The sequence below is a fragment of the Lathyrus oleraceus genome, chromosome 5 (assembly GCF_024323335.1).
Source record: "Lathyrus oleraceus cultivar Zhongwan6 chromosome 5, CAAS_Psat_ZW6_1.0, whole genome shotgun sequence".
Lineage (NCBI taxonomy): Eukaryota > Viridiplantae > Streptophyta > Magnoliopsida > Fabales > Fabaceae > Lathyrus > Lathyrus oleraceus.
Genome location: NC_066583.1, coordinates 630,103,615 through 630,110,714, shown reverse-complemented (window position 1 = coordinate 630,110,714; position 7,100 = coordinate 630,103,615). Strand labels below are relative to the sequence as shown.

The window sequence follows — 7,100 nt, the reverse complement described above, 5'->3', positions numbered from 1 at the left end:
TCATTACAGTAACAAAAAAAAAGGTATATTTACCTTGTTAGGTATATCCAATATAATTAATGAAGGGAAAAAAACAAGTTCCGTATATCCAATATAATTAATGAAGGGAAAAAAACAAGTTCCCTCCAATGCAAACTTTGTTTTTTTTTCTTCCAAAAAACTATACAAAAATGCTAACCAAATGCTATGAATCCCCATTGCAACACCATGGCGTTTGACACATGGTAACATGTCCGGTGATAATACTCCATGGATCACCAGTAGTCCAGACTAATCATTATCAAAAGACAAAATATAATGTGAAAAATATCAACAGTTAAAGAGAGGATAAATATAGTTTTTGTTGGTATGATAGATTATCCTTTAAAGGTTGCTCAATACAAGGACCATTCATTACATTCAATATATGGCATGCCTCGGCTATATTGCAGATCTGGTAACAACTTTGGGGTAAGTAAGAAACACCTACATAAGATTAATGGTCACTCTCAGTTATGGGGGAACTGAGCACATTAGTTGGTACTCACTATGGTGTATTTGGCTTGCTTGACGCTCCTCACTAATTGCTCAAACATCTTCCTTTCATTTATTGGGTCAAAAAAATAGAGTCAAAGAAGATCTTTTGAGTGCTGAATACAGTTAATTCAGAAAAAAAATTTACTTCAAACAATAACAAACCTTGGTTGATCTCATCAACAACTCTAAATGGAGAGTTCGTAAGATCTGGAAACAAGATAAACAATGGTTGAAAGTCCTGGAAAAACCAATATTTAAGGTTAATTAGTGAGTGGGGCGAGCACAAATGCACTAATAAGAAAATAATCCATGTAGTAGTACCCCTCCAGACTTGTGATGAGCACTTAAAACTTCAAGCAGTTCATTTTCTCTGAGAAAATAAAAAAATTGATTTTTTTACCATAGAAGTGACCTAAATCATTATTAGAATCAACAACTGTGTAACTGTGTAATTGTGTAGGTTGGGTTTCCCTCTTAACATTGAAGTTGACTGGTAACCAGAAGTTACATCAACCAATAATAAGAAAGAGTAGTGACGCTATGAAAGCACATTCTTATAAAAGGAATAAACAAAATAACTGGTTCAGAACAACCGTCACCTGTTATATAAATTCCAAATTGATCAAAAGTCCATATCATGCTCATCTGAGAAGTGGAGAAACGTGGTTGGCGATGGAAGCATAAGAAGACCAAATAAAAAATTATAATTCAGTTATCATTTCACATACCTAGTGAAACCCCTCCGGCAACACCTATCTGTTAAAAATTTCCACCAAAAGTTTCATTTATCTGAGTGTTGGAAGCCATTTTCCCTGCAAAAACAACTTAAAGATTTCAGTTTTTTTAGAAACCCAACAAAAAAAAGAGTATGCATACATACACTACAAATCACATAATGTTAGGAACCCGAAAAAAAAAATGTATTTCAAAGAAAGAACAATCTTATTAAGAAATATAATAGAATCTCTCCTTCATGTTAGTACTTCAACTACATAAAAGTGATATATGCAAGCATACACGTGTTCTGTCAAACAACTAAAAGTAAATATCTGTTTGTTCTTTGCCTTTCTCTTTATACCATTCCAAACACATTTAATTAAAAGTAATTATTTAGAACTTCTCAAATTTAGAATTTTGCATTCAGACATTAATGCAAAAAAAAAAAAAAAAAAGCATTGTTAAACAATTTGTTCGGATGAAATCTATACTATCCAATAACATTAAGCCATTCACACAAAAAAAATTGCTAAAACTTAGATATGAAGGGAACTTTCTAACCTAATCTGAAATATTAGTGAGAGTGCATATGGAAAAAGATGACATGGTGGTCCAAATATGAGCTACTAGAAGCATTCTCTACATCATAATATTCCAATTATGTAAAGAAATACTTATCAGACCTTAATATCATCCAATTCAGCTAGACACTTTCTAGATTCCTTCTTGTTTGCATTGAGTTTTTTTTGCAAGATCTTCTATCTGTAAAGTCACGGTAAATATAGATGGCATCTGAAATAACCCAACAAAAATTACAACAATGAAGAGTACTTGTCTTTGACAATCCTCATATTGTTCCAATATGTTACGATTGACAAATAAGATTGCTGCTTCCAACTCCTCAATTGTAGTAGGCATCTACATGAACAAACCCGAATGCTTTTAGAGTTCCCATTTAGACAATCAAACCTGAAGCACAACCATCACAAAACTAAGATACAATTCAAGTCAGATCATCCTCCTCAAGTTCCCTCAGATTAAGTTTTGTTTTCAAAGAATCCTGCATAATATTCATGCAAGAGAATAATGCAGATGAATAAATTATGATAGAGCTGTTCAGTAATATAATAGAGGAATGATTGGAACAACAAGTTATATGTTTAAAAACAGTAGTGTCTTTTCATAATTGAGAGCTTACAAAAGGAATCATGCCATCAAACTCCTTCACAACTTCATTGAACTTTCCAACGTCTTCTTCATCAATTGCAGCAGCAACATCTGCCAAAAGTCTATATTCACGCCTTCCTGAAAACTTGGATCCAATTCCTGCAAAAACAAATAGACATCTAAAAGATTTAGTAATTAAAGATATTTCTCGTCTGTAGACGCAACTTCTTGAAAGATATTCAACCTGATATCGTTCTAATGCATTGGTAATAGCAACAACATCTCCTTTACAAAATTCGCAAATCCTGCCATTAAGTAGATGTCCTTGAACTCAATACTTCAACATATATTTAGCAGCCATAGAAATTCTTCCAATTTCACAGAAATATTTACTGCATTGTCTAAGCAAGATATAGCCTTTGCATTAAAAGAGAGTAGATGAAAATTAGCATTGAAATTTCTACTTTCTTAATCATAATACAAGTGATGCCACTCTAACAAATGCATTGTGGCTATAAATAACCGCACACTCACAAACATGGCATTTATATTAATTTTTTATAGTAATGTGCAACATCAACATTAGCCGAGGCAGCTTCATGCTTGCTTTCCAACTTAAATCACATGGCAACAGGGATCATTTCAGGGTTTAGAGAGAATAAGAAACTAAGTAGTTAACTTCAAAGAAAGCTAAATTTTGTCACCTTCAAATGACAATTTTTCAACGCAATGTAGGTGGTGGATCCTGCTTTGTCTCCTGAAATGGCATCACCACCACAACCAATGACTATTTCAGCTTGGTTTTACTACACCTAGAACATTATTAACCCACCTAAGACTACTAATCCAGAGATCAAAACTACATAGATATGTACCTTTTTCATCAAATAATGACATCAAACTTGCTAAACAAACACATACACTAATATCTTCCCCCTGAAAAGCAAAGAAAAATTATATATCAGGCTATTTAAAATGCATAAAATATTAATCTTAAAGCCCATTTCTTATATTCTTTGGCTTTAGATACATGAGAACTTTCAATACAAAGTGAAGTAAAAGCACTATGGATAATGTGCTAAGCAGCATATCCATTTACAAAGTAACCATCTATAATCATGATAAAATCGGAAAATTCACGTATCTCTAACATAACAAGACAAAGTCTAAACATTTTTAAACACAAGAAAGTATTGCTAAAAAAAGAATCAAATTCTTGAAAGATGTAATGGAAAAGGACACTACCATTATTTCACTTTAGTGACACCACAAACAAAAAGACAGTCTCCTCCATTTGAGTATCTAAATGGATTGACAAACACCCTACCACTAATTAAAGTTATAGTCTTAATACTACTTATTATAAAAGATAAGCTAGGACAATATTTTTTCATTCTCCAATTCAATTAGAACATATCATGTGTGTAATTGGGCACCTCGGTTGGTTCCAAATGTAATATATGCTCCACAAGTGAGCATGTCTCAAGAGATTTTTCTGCACTGGCTGCAGCATCAAAGTCTGTTGATCGTCCACACCCACTGAAATTGGCTCTCCCAACCGTCTCTCAATGCCTTCATATAACTGCGAAAAAATAGACAGCACAAATTAAGAGTTGCATTAGACTTAATTGCATTTGAATTCCATCAGTCTTTATAAACACTAACAAAGTATCATTAGCAATCTTCATTAAAGAAGCTGCAATTGTGTTGAGGACTCTACTAGTTTCAACAAAAGCATCACGGGCAGCCTGCAAAAGGAGAATATGAGCACATTACAAGCCAATGTTTTTCTGCATGTGATGATAGACGCCAAGAACAGTATTCAATCCAGTTCCTACAGCTGTACCACCTTCGGCGAGCTGCTCAAGTAAAAACTACCCAATCAGAACTCCAGAAGCATACGAGTGAAGAACAAGCATTTGATGTTTGTGTTTAAGTATTCAAACCTGATACATGCGCAGAAAACTGCTAAGCACATGATTAATACTATACTTCACCTGTCAACAATATATAAAAAAGTTATCAAAAACAACTCCCTACAAATTCTCAGGAATTTACAAAGCATACAAATGTTAAACAAAATACACACCATCATAATCAAAAAACCATGACAACCCTTCAATGCGTGTTCCAATGTGATTTCCACATGATTTTAAGAAGCTAGAATTCTTAGCTTCTGGACATACGCACCTCTACGAGCTTTCCACCGCAAAACCAAACATGCTAAAAGTCTATCCTCATATTAGCTTTGTAAACTAATATCTACTATGCTAAAACTCTCAAAGCTCAACTCAATGAATAAAAAGTTTATATGTGCCCAATGCCACAAATATCTCAATTTCCAGCATACTAACACATTAACCCAAGGATCACAAGAACAATAAATCCTAACTCACTATTACTGAAGGTAAATTCAAAAGAAAAATCGTATTCAAAACATACAAAAGCTCTAAACCCTAGCTCAGCGTTTAGAAGTCAAATTCAAATGAGAAATAAGAAACATAACATACATAAACAATAAACCCTAACTTGCTATTCAATGGTTCTTTAGGACCAAGAACGGCGATGGAGGACCGAGAACGATGATGGATGATTGAGAACGGGAGCGACGGAGGAGGATCGAAATGGAACCAAGGAGGCGAATCGAGAACGTGATGACGGAGGCGAATCGAGAATGGAACAGCGAAGATAGGTCGAGAATGGAACGTTGGAGGCGAATCAGAACGAACGGGAACGAGAGTGGGGATGAGTGAAAATGAAAGGAAACGAAAAACTTTTAAAAAATGTGATTAAAATTAAGTTTCAATTGATAATAATTTTTAGTGAAAATAATAATTTTATAATTTTATGTTAAAATAATAATTTTATAAAATGGATATGGATTATTTTTATTTAATATATTATAAAAATTCAAATCATATATTTACTAATTCATTCAAAAGAAAGAGGAGTTGGAGTTGGAAGAGCAGGAGCAGAAGAACCAACAACTTCACCAAAATCTATCATCTCAACCACTGATAGCAAATTGACTAACATTTGTCATTCTTATACGGGAAAAATGTCTTACTACAATGAAATTAAATAAAAATACAAAAGATATTGTTTGAGATTTCATAGTGAATATAGAAAGAAGAATGGAGTGCGATTATAGAATATACTTTCACATCTTTATATAACATCTCAAAATTCTACCTATATCAAATAGAGAAACATGGCATTTGGTTTTCTAACCTGATAGAACATGCGATGTTTTTTGAAAACAAACAAAATAAATGTCATATAATATTTTCTGAAATTAAACAAAATAAATGTCTTGAAGAAGGAATGTGGAGACAAATCATCAAAATTCAATTCTTTTTTTCGATCATTCCATCTTCATTCACGCTTCCCAATAAATATTTATATTTTTCAAATATATCTCTCTCCCTTTGATTTTGATCTTAGGGTCTAAAAACATAACATTTTTAACTTTTTATTTTTTAATATAAATAACCATTTTAAACGTGATATAACATGTACTGATGTTTGAAATCAGACACTTATATAGAAAAAATATATATAAAATAGAGAAACATTCAATCTATTACCATTTGATTTTCTACTTTCTCAACCTTAATATAGAAGAAAAAATACATCACATGTGATATAATATGCAGTGATACTTGAAATCACACCTATGATATAATACACCACATGTGATATAACATGTTGTTATACTTGAAATCACACCTATATATAACATGTAGTGATTTTTAAAACCCAACAAAAATCAAACAAAAATAGAAGAAATTAATGTGGACTAAAGAGAGAGAAAATGAGGACAAATCATGAAATTCATTCCCTTTTTTTCAATCATTCCATCTTTATCCCAATAAATAATTATATTTTTATTTTATAATTTTAAAATAATTAGCTGCTATTGTACAACTAGAGTTTATAACAGGGTGTTTAGCCAGGGCGAGTATTGAAGCCTTGGCAATCAATGATGTCATAGTGACTTTCTTTGATTTAATCTCATATGCCATAAAAACAAAATAAATCAATAACATGATAAAATCTTACCAATGTGATAATGATCTAGCTAACATCACGAGGCTTTGTATAGAATAGGAAAAGGGAGGTGAGTTTTTCACATTGTTTGAGAGAAAATTTAAAAGAGGGGAGGGAATTGATATAAAATGATCATTTGCATTACATAAATATATAAATGCACTGGAAGTATTATAAAAAGAGAAAACTAATTTGAAGAATTTGCTAAATCCCTCTAATGCATTTTATTTTTGTGATAGGCAAATAATAGTGGTTATTAATTTGTATGAAAACCAGTATAAAAAGATTCATTCAATATAAAATAACTCAAAAATTTCAGTAATCCAAAAATATTCTTATTTACTTGTTTGTTTCATTTTATTTTTATTTTTACTTCTAATTAAGCTTAAAGTGCTTATATTGATTTGTTTTATATTTTACTATGATTGAGTAAATACGAAATTAAATAACATGCATTAAAATCTTAGAGTTGTAAAAGCAATACAAGGAATATTTATTAATCATCACCATTACAGTAACAAAAAAAAAAGTATGTTTATATTTTTAGGTATATCCAATATAATTAATGATGGAAAAAAAACAAGTTCCCTCCAATGCAAACTTTGTTTTTTTTCTTCAAAAAAACTATACAAAATGCTAAACAAATGCTA

General features: G+C 31.5%; 1 long non-coding RNA gene across 16 annotated transcripts; it reads right to left on the bottom strand.

The window, feature by feature from the left end:
• Positions 1-316: 316 nt before the first annotated feature.
• Positions 317-5,190, bottom strand: LOC127087355 (uncharacterized). Of its 16 annotated transcripts, none has more exons than XR_007789927.1 (15): positions 4,490-5,190; positions 4,347-4,397; positions 4,066-4,259; positions 3,837-3,982; positions 3,276-3,336; positions 3,105-3,157; positions 2,645-2,705; positions 2,432-2,559; positions 2,065-2,293; positions 1,917-1,995; positions 1,245-1,328; positions 1,116-1,161; positions 838-886; positions 679-754; positions 317-575 (listed from the first exon to the last, which is right to left on the bottom strand). It is a non-coding gene; the product is annotated as an uncharacterized LOC127087355 (long non-coding RNA). The 16 variants fall into 16 exon arrangements; XR_007789929.1 differs by having other exon boundaries at positions 2,065-2,151; XR_007789920.1 differs by having other exon boundaries at positions 317-579; positions 1,917-2,293.
• Between the last annotated feature and the right edge of the window lie 1,910 nt (positions 5,191-7,100).